General features: G+C 38.5%; 1 non-coding gene across 1 annotated transcript; it reads left to right on the forward strand.

Annotated features, from left to right (window-relative positions):
- The first annotated feature begins 12,011 nt into the window (after positions 1–12,011).
- Positions 12,012–12,118, forward strand: LOC128582671 (U6 spliceosomal RNA). Its single transcript, XR_008379118.1, has one exon. It is a non-coding gene; the product is annotated as a U6 spliceosomal RNA (small nuclear RNA).
- Positions 12,119–13,208: the final 1,090 nt, after the last annotated feature.

Genomic DNA, 13,208 nt, shown 5'->3' on the forward strand with positions numbered 1-13,208 from the left:
TTGGGTAGAACTGTGCTAACGGGGAAGCAGAAAGAATTGGACTTCAGACAGAAGAAGGCAAAATAACAAACAGAGACATGAGGGTATGTGACAAGAGGAAACCAACACAAGACCAAGAACATAAAAGGAAACAAATCTTTCTTAATCCTAACAACTTTCCATTTTTTCGTGAAGTATAGATACATCTTCTGACCCTAACAACTTTCTCATAGCTCAGAATCCTTATAATAAAATCATCTTGGTTTAAGCTATCTTGACAGGACTTTTATGTCAATCAGAAAAAAAAAAGTCTGACTACAGTCTACCTTACTCTTTAATCTTGTTTCTATTTTTTTTCTCTTTTCCTCTTCAGCTTTCCCTGACTCAGTAGATAATGCCATCTGGATGTTTTCTCTTAGTCTCCGAATCATGCCCAGAAATTGTATGGCATATATTCAATAAATGTTGATTAACCACATCAGAACACAAATAACAGGATCAATTACATTGTGCAATATAAGCTTCTTTTTTTGAGTGATAAATTCGAAGTACCACACCAAGGACTTTACAGTCATTAGGTCTTTTCCTACAGCAACCATTCAAAGTAAGAGCTATTGGTCCCTCTTACAGGTGAGAAAACAGGAGTCTGTGAACTCTGTAGACTAATGCTACCCACAGACGCGTGGCTAGTGCACTGAAGAGTCAGGGTTGTAACCCCAGACTCTTCCCAAATAAACTGTCTCATATACCAAGTCCATATATTTCAATATAATTCATTTTCAATATAAACACAATATACACAGACTTAAGGAGCCCAGTCTGCCACTGAAGCCCTCACAGAAAATACACAAAAATGAGGAAAGAAGGCAGCTTTGTTCTTTACAAGGATTTGTGCTGTGGTGCCAAAAGGGCAATGTTGCAACACAGCAAGAAGAATGAGTTCCACGCATGAGGAGGAATAGTGGCCCTCTTTTTATTCCTATCTCAATGTTAAAACAGTATGAAACCCTCTCCCACCACATCTACATATCAGAGGACGTGCAGAACCAGAAGAGTGGGTAAGAAGAAATGCACTCAGCCATCCGGGGAGCAGAGACTGCAACAGGCATTTTATAGAGTTCATCTATTCTGGAAGCTCCATGAGAGCAGAAACGCTATGCTGTAGAACCTGGCCCAGCACCTGACACATAGGAGGAGCTCAGTAAATACTGGTGAATGAATAAACTCCAACTTCTGTAAGTTTCAAACACTGCACAGGTGCTGATGACACTAAATAAGAAGAGAGCTACAGAAATACAATCAATACTGACTACAACTGAAAAGATAAAATCTAAGCAAGCACTGGTGGAAAGACTGATAGGTAATCCTCTGTAAGTGGGAAAGAGGTGGGGGTGTTCCTGACAAGGCAAAGTAATCATCTGGACACAAACAAGAAAGGAAGGTGAACAGAGAGTCAGAGAATGACAGGGGATCAGAAGAACAGATTTAGAAAAAAAAAGAAAGAAAGAAAAATCAATACATTTCACTTAATGACACCTTTATTAAGATTTGAGCATATTCTAGCAGCAAAGCTTGGAAGTTACTGCTATAAACACATAGTATATCACTTAATGATGATAATATAATAATGTTATGATAGCTAAATTTTGTTTGGGACTTACTAAAATATTTGAAGTAAATGTGTTCATTCAAACTTTGAATCCTAACAATAACATTCTTGGGTGGCTGCTGTTATTATTCCCATTTTTCAGATAGAGAAACAGACATTCTAGGAGACAAAGCAATTTCCTCAAGGTTAAAAAGGTAGTGAGTAATAAAGCCAAGTTTCTAGCTCACACTAAGGGACTTCAGAGTCCATGTTCATGATCACTCTACCATACCACCCTTAGTCCATGTGAACAACACATCTCTTCTTCAGTGTGGTTTTGGTCATTTTTAATTCATTATCTTGTCATTATAAAGTTCTGAGGTCAATACTTTTCAAGTATTGTTATAGATCATATCTGGATCCACTAGACCCCACTTGACAGTTGTAGATTTAATAGCCAGCACCTCCATGCATCCCTCCACCTTTAACCGCTCAGAACATGCCGCTCATACATGACTTCAGGGTCTGAATATAAACCGTAGGCCAAACTTAATTGCCTTTAAAGTCATTGCCTTTAACAAGCCTTCAAAATTACTCTGGACTTGCTTCTGATCCTCTCCCACTGCCAATGATGATTATACCTCATTTTGAATTCTTGCCTGTTTAAACTTTTCTAAGCTCATGCATTTTAAAAGATAGATACATAGGGAGATAACTGCCTGTCTAATATTTTTATTATATTCTTCACTTTGGCAACCAGGCTTTTGGCTTATGAACTTGAGTTAACAGTTAAGTTTCAATTCTAAGTGAAACTGAGAAAGTTTCTTCCAGCTTTGTAATAAATACTAATTTTATGTGTTTGGGTTTTTCCAGTTGGTTTGGTTTTATTTTTTTCACTCCTTTTATGCTCATATGACCCATTTTCCTATTTAAGTAGCATTTTAGGCACTTTAAAACAAGAAACACGGGGAGGCGGAGCAAGATGGCAGCCGAGTAACAGCTTCCTTGCATCTGGGCACTGTGAGTCTGGGGAGATAAGATTTCAGGCATCTATGGCTGGTGGGAACTGCCTATCATCACTCCTATGAGGATACAGGGAGTCAGCAAGAGACTTCTGGACCCCAAGAGGAGGACTAAAACAGTGCAAAACCGGCAAGTGGTCGCGTGTGTTCAATCCGTCTAAACCTGCCCACGACTGTAAGTTCAGTAGCAGCGAGACTGCAAACAAGAAAGGCCTTACCTGTGAACTGTTTTGATGTCCTTGGGCTTGGCACTGAGTTGAACTGCCCTGGGGAAGGCCTAAGCCGGAGTGCGGAGAACTTTGGCCGTTGTCTAGGGTCCCAGTCTAAGCCGCTGAGCCAGACGGAGCTAATAGTGTTTGGCGGTGGGTCACACGGAACCATTACCAGTGATCTGCCCCGGCAAGCTCCGCCCTCAGGGTCAAAGAGCTAGAAACGGGTGGGAGCTGGTAACCCAGCAACCAAGTAGCCTAAGGGTGGGGTCTGAGCCGCCTTGCAGCCCTAACCCTCAGGGGCAGAGTGAGACCGGTTTTGGCACACTGGGTAAGCGGATAGCCACTTCAGCAGTGATTCCAGCGAGAAAGATGGGAAAGCTTCTGCTCAGCAAGTTTACAAGTTCAAAGTGCCTTTTAAGTGGGCTGAAGAGAGATTTAGGGTGTCTACCTGTTGGGGTTTGAGAAATCAGCAGCCTCCAGTCGTATCAGAACTGTGACTAACATCTCATACCCCAGAAGGCCACGTGTTGCCCAGACAATATTCAATAACATATACAAACTGCTTTGTTTTTGGTTGTGTATTTTTTTCTTTTTTTTGTTTGGTTGTTTTTTTTTGATTGTTTGTTTATTTTGACGTTGTTGATGTTCTTTTGTTTTTTACTTTCAATCTTTTCCATACAGATCCCTTTTTCTTTCTAAACTTCTCTAGTTTAATTATAATTTCCCATTGCTGCCTTTTTGAATAACTACAACTTCATTTTTGCTAGTGTTTCTACCGCTATCATTTGGTTTTTCACCCAATTGTATCCCCGTAAAGATTTCTGTTTGCTTGTTTTGGTTTGATTTATAGCATTTTTGTCTTTCCTCTCTACTTGGTGGAGGTGGGGTACTGTGTCTGTCAGGTTAGCAAAGAGCTGCTGACCTCAAGGGAAACACCCAACTGGGCACTCCCAGAAGGTGGGGTTTTTTAAGGTTGTGTCAAAGTACCCTACTGTACACCTATATTGCCCTGTCTCCCTCTTTCTGTACCTCTCTTCTTTTTGTCAATATTCTTTATTCCCACCCCCTCTCCTTTCTCTATCTTTCTTTTTTATCTTATCACTAGGTCCTCCTTTCTTTCATCCCTTTTTTGCTCCTCAACCTTCTCACCCTTCTGGTCCTGTAACCCTTAGTCCACAGGCACAAGAACTTAAAGAGCAAGAGGAAGTGAAAGGAAAATTAGGGCAAGGAAACAGATAAAAGAAATCACTCATGAGGAAGAATCAGCAGAAAACTCAACGCAACATGAAGAACCAGTCCAGAACAACCCCGCCAAGGGACCATGAGGTAGCTACTGCAGAGGATTCCACCTATACAGAAATGTTAGGAATGACAGAAAGGCAATTTAGAATACACATGTTGAAAACAATGAAAGAAATGATGGAAACAATGAAGGAAACTGCTAATAAAGTGGAAAATAACCAAAAGGAAATCCAAAAACAGAATCAAATCAGAGATGAATGATATGAAGAATATAAAAAGGATATAGCAGAGCTGAAGGAAATGAAACAGTCAATCAGGGAACTTAAAGATGCAATGGAAAGTATCAGCAACAGGTTAGACCATGCAGAAGAAAGGATTTCAGAGGTAGAAGACAAAGTTTTTGAGATAACTCAGATAGTAAAAGAGGCAGAAAAGAAGAGAGAGAAAGCAGAACGTTCACTGTCAGAATTATGGGACTTTATGAAGCGTTCCAACATACGAGTTATAGGAATTCCAGAAGGGGAAGAAGAATGCCCCAGAGGAATGGAAGCCATACTAGAGAATATTATAAATGAAAATTTCCTAAACATCACCAAAGATTCTGACACACTGCTTTCAGAGGGATATCGGACACCAGGTCGCCTCAACTCTAACCGAGCTTCTCCAAGACACATTGTGATGAACCTCTCCAAAGTCAAGACAAAAGAAAAGATTCTGCAAGCTGCCAGGAGTAAGCGCCAGTTGACCTACAGGGGCAAATCCATCAGAGTGACTGCAGACTTCTCTAATGAAACTTTCCAAGCAAGAAGACAATGGTCATCTACCTTTAATCTACTTAAACAGAACAATTTTCAGCCCAGAATTCTGTACCCTGCTAAGCTAAGCTTCAAAATTGACGGAGAAATCAAATCATTTACGGATATACAAACATTGAGGAAATTTGCCACAACAAGACCAGCTCTACAGGAAATACTTCAACCTGTTCTGCACACTGACCACCACAATGGATCAGCAGCAAAGTAACTACTCAGAAATCAAAGGACAGAACCTAACCTCCACACTGATGCAAAAGATAAAACCAAGCAATGGACTCTCACCAAATAAGACGAATAGAATACTACCACACTTATCAATTATCTCAATAAATGTTAATGGCTTGAATTCCCCACTGAAGAGACATAGATTGGCTGACTGGATTAAAAAACACAAGCCATCCATTTGCTGTCTGCAAGAAACACACCTGGCTTCAAAAGACAAATTAAAGCTCCGAGTCAAGGGTTGGAAGACAATTTTTCAGGCAAATGGAATTCAGAAGAAAAGAGCAGTTGCAATCTTATTTTCAGATACATGTGGATTTAAAGCAACTAAAGTCAAAAAAGACAAAGATGGTCACTTTATATTGGTCAAGGGAAAACTACAACAAGAAGACATTTCAATTCTAAAAATTTATGCACTGAATTTAAATGCTCCCAGATTCTTGAAGCAGACCTTACTCAGTCTGAGCAATATGATATCTGATAATACCATCATAACAGGGGACTTTAACACACCTCTTACAGAGCTGGACAGATCCTCTAAACAGAAATTAAACAAAGATATAAGAGATTTAAATGAGACCTTAGACCAACTATGCTTGATAGACGAATATAGAACACTCCACCCCAAAGACAAAGAATATACATTCTTCTCATCACCCCATGGAACATTCTCCAAAATTGATCATATCCTGGGACACAAAACAAATATCAACAGAATCAAAAGAATTGAAATTTTACCTTGTATCTTCTCAGACCATAAGGCACTAAAGGTGGAACTCAACTCTAACAAAAATGCTCAAACCCACCCAAAGGCATGGAAATTAAACAATCTTCTGTTGAATAACAGATGGGTGAAGGAAGAAATAAAACAGGAAATTATTAACTTCCTTGAGCATAACAACAATGAAGACACAAGCTACCAAAACCTCTGGGATACTGCAAAAGCAGTTTTGAGAGGAAAATTCATCGCTTTAGATGCCTACATTCGAAAAACAGAAAGAGAGCACATCAACAATCTCACAAGAGATCTTATGGAATTGGAAAAAGAAGAACAATCTAAGCCTAAACTCAGTAGAAGAAAAGAAATGTCCAAAAGCAAATCAGAGATCAATGAAATTGAAAACAAAAGAATCATTCAGAAAATTAATGAAACAAGGAGTTGGTTTTTTGAAAAAATAAATAAAATAGATAAAACATTGGCCAGACTAACTAGAAATAGAAAATTAAAATCTCTAGTAACCTCAATCAGAAACGATAAAGGGGATACTACCAGAAACTCTATGCCCAGAAATTTGACAATGTGAAGGATATGGATCAATATTTGGAATCACACCCTCTCCCTAGACTTAGCCAGGAGGAAATAGACCTCCTGAACAGACCAATTTCAAGCACTGAGATCAAAGAAACAATAAAAAAGCTTCCAACTAAAAAATGCCCTGGTCCAGATGGCTTCACTCCAGAATTCTATCAAACCTTCAAGGAAGAGCTGATTCCTGTACTGCAGAAATTATTCCAAAAAATTGAGGAAGAAGGAATCTTCCCCAACACATTCTATGAAGCAAACATCACTCTGATACCAAAACCAGGAAAAGACCCAAACAAAAAGAAGAATTTCAGACCAATCTCACTCATGAATATAGACGGAAAAATTCTCAACAAAATCCTAGCCAATAGATTACAGCTTATCATCAAAAAAGTCATTCATCATGACCAAGTAGGCTTCATCCCAGGGATGCAAGGCTGGTTTAACATACGCAAGTCCATAAACGTTATCCACCATATTAACAGAGGCAAAAATAAACATCACATGATCCTCTCAATAGATGCAGAAAAAGCATTTGATAAAATCCAGCATCCTTTTCTAATTAGAACACTGAAGAGTATAGGCATAGGTGGCACATTTCTAAAACTGATTGAAGCTATCTATGACAAACCCACAGTCAATATTTTACTGAATGGAGTAAAACTCAAAGCTTTTCCTCTTAGAACTGGAACCAGACAAGGTTGTCCTCTGTCACCTTTACTATTCAACGTAGTGCTGGAAGTTCTAGCCAATACAATTAGGCAAGACAAGGAAATAAAGGGAATCCAAATGGGAGCAGAGGAGGTCAAACTCTCCCTTTTTGCTGACGACATGATCTTATACTTAGAGAACCCCAAAGCCTCAACCACAAGACTCCTAGAAGTCATCAAAAAATACAGTAATGTTTCAGGATATAAAATCAATGTCCACAAGTCAGTAGCCTTTGTATACACCAATAACAGTCAAGATGAGAAGCAAATTAAGGACACAACTCCCTTAACCATAGTTTCAAAGAAAATGAAATACCTAGGAATATACCTAACGAAGGAGGTGAAGGACCTCTATGAAGAAAACTATGAAATCCTCAGAAAGGAAATAGCAGAGGATATTAACAAATGGAAGAACATACCATGCTCATGGTTTGGAAGAATCAACATTGTTAAAATGTCTATACTTCCCAAAGCAATCTACCTATTCAATGCCATTCCTATCAAAGTACCTACATCGTACTTTCAAGATTTGGAAAAAATGATTCTGCGTTTTGTATGGAACCGGAAAAAAACCCGTATAGCTAAGGCAGTTCTTAGTAACAAAAATAAAGCTGGGGGCATCAGCATACCAGAGTTTAGTCTGTACTACAAAGCCATAGTGGTCAAGACAGTATGGTACTGGCACAAAAACAGAGACATAGACACTTGGAATCGAATTGAACACCAAGAAATGAAACTAACATCTTACAACCACCTAATCTTCGATAAACCAAACAAGAACATACCTTGGGGGAAAGACTCCCTATTCAATAAATGGTGTTGGGAGAACTGGATGTCTACATGTAAAAGACTGAAACTGGACCCACACCTTTCTCCACTCACAAAAATTGACTCAAGATGGATAAAGGACTTAAATTTAAGGCATGAAACAATAAAAATCCTCAAAGAAAGCATAGGAAAAACACTGGAAGATATTGGCCTGGGGGAAGATTTCATGAAGAAGACTGCCACAGCAATTGCAACAACAACAAAAGTAAACAAATGGGACTTCATTAAACTGAAAAGCTTCTGTACAGCTAAGGAGACAATAACCAAAGCAAAGAGACAACCTACACAATGGGAAAGGATATTTGCATATTTTCAATCAGACAAAAGCTTGATAACCAGGATCTATGGAGAACTCAAATTAATCCACATGAAAAAAGCCAACAATCCCATAGATCAATGGGCAAGAGACATGAATAGAACTTTCTCTAAAGACGACAGACGAATGGCTAACAAACACATGAAAAAATGTTCATCATCTCTATATATTAGAGAAATGCAAATCAAAACACCCCTGAGATATCATCTAACCCCAGTGAGAATGGCCTACATCACAAAATCTCAAAACTGCAGATGCTGGCGGGGATGTGGAGAGAAGGGAACACTTTTACACTGCTGGTGGGACTGCAAACTAGTACAACCTTTCTGGAAGGAAGTATGGAGAAACCTCAAAGCACTCAACCTAGACCTCCCATTCGATCCTGCAATCCTATTACTGGGCATCTATCCAGAAGGAAAAAAATCCTTTTATCATAAGGACACTTGTACTAGACTGTTTATTGCAGCTCAATTTACAATCGCCAAAATGTGGAAACAGCCTAAATGCCCACCAACCCAGGAATGGATTAACAAGCTGTGGTATATGTATACCATGGAATACTATTCAGCCATTAAAAGAAATGGAGACTTTACATCCTTCGTATTAACCTGGATGGAAGTGGAAGACATTATTCTTAGTAAAGCATCACAAGAATGGAGAAGCATGAATCCTATGTACTCAATCTTGATATGAGGACAATTAATGACAATTAAGGTTATTGGGGGGGAAGCAGAAAGAGGGATGGAGGGAGGGGTGTGGGGCCTTAGTGTGTGTCACACTTTATGGGGGCAAGACATGATTGCAAGAGGGACTTTACCTAACAATTGCAATCAGTGTAACTGGCTTATTGTACCCTCAATGAATCCCCAACAATAAAAAAAAAAAAAAAAAACAAGCAACAAAAAATGTCAAAATTTTTTGTTTTTGAGTTTCTAGGACCTGGACTACTTTGGAACTTCAAAAGTAATAAAGAGCTCAGGGAAGGACATGGGCAATATAGTGGAATAAGAAGTTCTCCAGTTATACCTCTCCACAACAACAATTTGGCAGGTATCCACATACAGAAGTGCCTCTTTGGGAGTTTGTGACTGAGACAGGAGACTATATAACCTTCATAGAGCTCAAGATCAAGGAGTGCTGTTTTGAGAATGCAGGTTCACGTCCACAGCAGGCTCACTGACCAGTGTCCCAGCTACAAACCCAGAAACATCCCCATCCCCTTTAGCCCCAGCTAAAGCCCCACTGGTCCTGCAACCAGCACTGTCTGCCAAAGGAAAGCAGGAGGAGCCAGACCTATCCATGCTTCCAGTAATAAACCTGCTGTTTATGGACCCAACTGCAGATCCTGAAGTAGCCCTGTGACCCTTCTCCAGCCCTACTCTACCACCAGTCCAGAATCACTTCTGTTCACAAAGGGATGCAGGAGGCATGCTTGTCCATGTACCCAATAAAAGGCCCATCAACCACGTACCTGCTGTAGCTCCTAAAGCAGCTGTCCAACCTGGCCCTAGCCCTGCTCTCAGTTCTGCCCACTCAGGGACCTAGAAATGTCAGTACATGCCCTGGTAGCAGGCCCACTGACTTCAAATCTAGCTGTGGATCTTGAAGTGGTTCTAAGACTCAGACCCAATCCACTCTGCCATACTCCAAGGGTAGTTCTGCTGACCAAGGGACCTGGGAGAAGTCACACTCACCTGAGCCCTTAGTAGCAGACCTCTGTTCAGACTGCAGACCCTGAAGCAGCCCTGTGACCTGGCTCCAGCTCCACACTACCATAGTCCCAGAGACAGTCCTGACCATCCAAACATTTGCTCAGGCATCCAGCTGGAACCACAGGCAACCATAACCCTGGTAACCCTATCTCCAAACTGAAGTGCAGACCCAAAGCAGCCCCATGACCTGGCACCAGCCCTGCTCAACCATGGTACCAGAGGCAATTTTATCCCACTGGGGATTTACCAGGAACCACCCATACGCACACCTCTGGTAAGAGGCTTGCCAACCATGGACCCAACTGCAGACGTGGCAACAGCCATATGAACTGGCTCCAGCCCCAAGCAATTGTGAGCTTGCAAACATTCCCTTCAAGTGCCAGGAGTAGGCAGGGAAATGTCTTTAACCACTGAAACTAATCTCTAAAGACAGAAAGTGGTATGAATTCCTTCAAATGCACATGCATTATTAACAGACTAAATAGATTATAAAGAATGTCACAAACTTTACACCACCAAAGGAAACTAATAAATCTTATGAATTCCTTCAAATTCACATGCATTATTAACAGACTAAATGGATCATGAAGAATGTCACAAACTTTATTTCACTAAAAGAAACAAATAAATCTTCAGCAACTGACTTGGCGCCTATAGCTCAAGCGGCTGGGGCACCAGCCACATACACTGGAGCTGACGTGTTCAAATTCAGCCCAGCCCTGCCAAACAACAATGACAACTACAACCAAAAAATAGTCAAGTGTTGTGGTGGGTGCCTGTGGTCCCAGCTACTTGGGAGGTTGAGGCAAGAGAATCGCTTAAGCCCAGGAGTTGGAGGTTGCTGTGAGCTATGATGCCATGGCTCTCTAACCAGGGTGAAAGCTTGAGGCTCTGTCTTAGAAAATAAATAAATAAATAAATCTTCAGCAACTGACCCCAAAGAAACAGAGATCTACAAATTAGTTTCCTAACAAGAAATTCAAAATAATTACCTTAAGGAAGTTCAACGAGGTTCAAGAGAACACAAGTTAACAATTCGAGAATATCAGAAAGACAATGTATGAACAAAATAAGAAGTTCAACAAAGAGATAGAAATCATAGAAAAGAATAAAATAGAAATCTGGAGCTGAGTAATATATGAATTAAATGAAAATTCAAGAGAAAGTATCAGCATCATATATGATTTAGCGAAAGAAAGCAATCTATGAACTTAAAGACAGGTTAGTTGAAATTATATGATCAGAGGAGGAAAAAAATGAAAAGAAATGGCCAAAGCCTACAGACTTTATGGGATACAATCAAGAAAACTAACATGTACACTACTGGAATATCAGAAAGAGACGAGAAAGAGAAAAGGAGACGTGTAGACATTCAGGGTTAGGAAGTCTGAAAGTCACCAAATAGGTTCAACAAAAGAGAATTTTGCCAAGACACATTATCATCAAACAGTCAAAAACTGGACAAAGAAAGAAATTTGAAAGCAAGAAGAGAAAAGAAAATCATCACATACAAAGGAATATACATAAGCTTTCAGGAGATTTCTCAATAAAAACATTGCAGACCAGAAGAGAGCCATATGATAAGTGCTAAGAAAAAAAAAAAGGAAAGAAAAAGATTCCAACTAAAAATACTTTGTCTGGCAAAGCTGTCCTTCCGAAGTGAGAAAGAGACAAAAGACTTTACCAGAAAAACAAAAGCCAAGGAAGTTCATCACTACTAGATCTGCCTTATAAGAAATGGTAAAGGCAGTTTTTCAAGCTGAAATGAAAGGATACTAATTAATTAATAGCATGAAAACTTATGAAGGTATAAAATTCACTGGCAAAGACAAATGTCAAATTCAGAACATTCTAATATTGTAACAGTAATATGTAAATTACTTTTAACTCTACTATAGTGGTTAAAAAACAAAAGTATTAAACTATAACTAAAATATGTGCTTGTTTCAGCTATAGCTAAATATAACTAAATAATTTGTTAATAGATATACAACGTTAAAGATATAAATTCTGATATCAAAAACATAAAATTTGGTAGAGAAAGTAAAAGTATAGAGTTTCCGTGCTCGCTTCGGCAGCACATATACTAAAATTGGAACGATACAGAGAAGATTAGCATGGCCCCTGCGCAAGGATGACACGCAAATTCGTGAAGCGTTCCATATTTAAAAAAAAAAAAAAAAGTATAGAGTTTCCAAAGGCAAAGTTAGGTTGTTATCAGCTTAAAATAGACTTATAACTATAAGATGTATTATGTAAGCCTCGTGGTAAACACAAAGCAAAAATCTATAGAAGATACACAAATGATAAAGGAATCAAAGCATACCACCATAAATATTTAATGAATCATAAAAGAAGACAGTAAGAAAGAAAGAAACAAAAGAACTACAGAACAGCCAGAAAATAATTAGCAAAATATGAACAGTTTTGACTATAAATGAATTAAATTCTCTGATCAAAAGACAGAGTCATGGAGTGAATATAAAAAACAAGAGCCAACTATAGTCTGTCTACAAGAAATTCACTTTTAAGAGACATAAGCTAAAAGAGAAATGATATAAAAAGATATTTTATGCAAATGGAAATAAAAAGAGAGAAGTGATAACTATAGTTATATTTTTTATATTTATGTTATAAAAAATACAGTTAAAGTCAAAAACCGCAAAAAAGAGAAAATATCATTATATAATGACAAAAGGTTCAATTCATTAAGGAATATAAAAATATTTGCTATGTAAGCACCAAACAACAGAACCTCTAAGTAATAGCAAATATTAGTGGATCTGAAGGGAGAAATAGAAAGCAATGCCATAATACAAGGCACTTCAATATCCCATTATTAGCAATGAATAGATGATCCAGAAGGAAAATCCATGAGGAAACATTAGAATTAAACTAAACTTTAGACCAAATGGACCTAACATAGAATATAACATAGAACATTCAATCTAATAACAGAAAAATACACATTTCCTCAGGTACATAGAACATTCTTCAGGATAGATCATATGATAAGCCACAAAACAAGCATTAACAGAATTAACGAAGATTGAAATTATATCAAGTATCTTTTCTGAACACAATGGTACAAAATTAGAAAACAATAGTAAGAAGAAAACTAGAAAATTCAAAAATACATGTTGAGTTCCTTATTCAAAATGCTGGAGACCAGAAGTGTTTCAAGTTTTTAGGGCTTTGGAATATTTGCATTATGCTTTCCAGATTTGCATATGGAATCCAAAAGTATGAAGTCTGCAAT

Source organism: Nycticebus coucang, chromosome 3 (genome assembly GCF_027406575.1).
Source record: "Nycticebus coucang isolate mNycCou1 chromosome 3, mNycCou1.pri, whole genome shotgun sequence".
NCBI classification, from domain to species: Eukaryota; Metazoa; Chordata; class Mammalia; order Primates; family Lorisidae; genus Nycticebus; species Nycticebus coucang.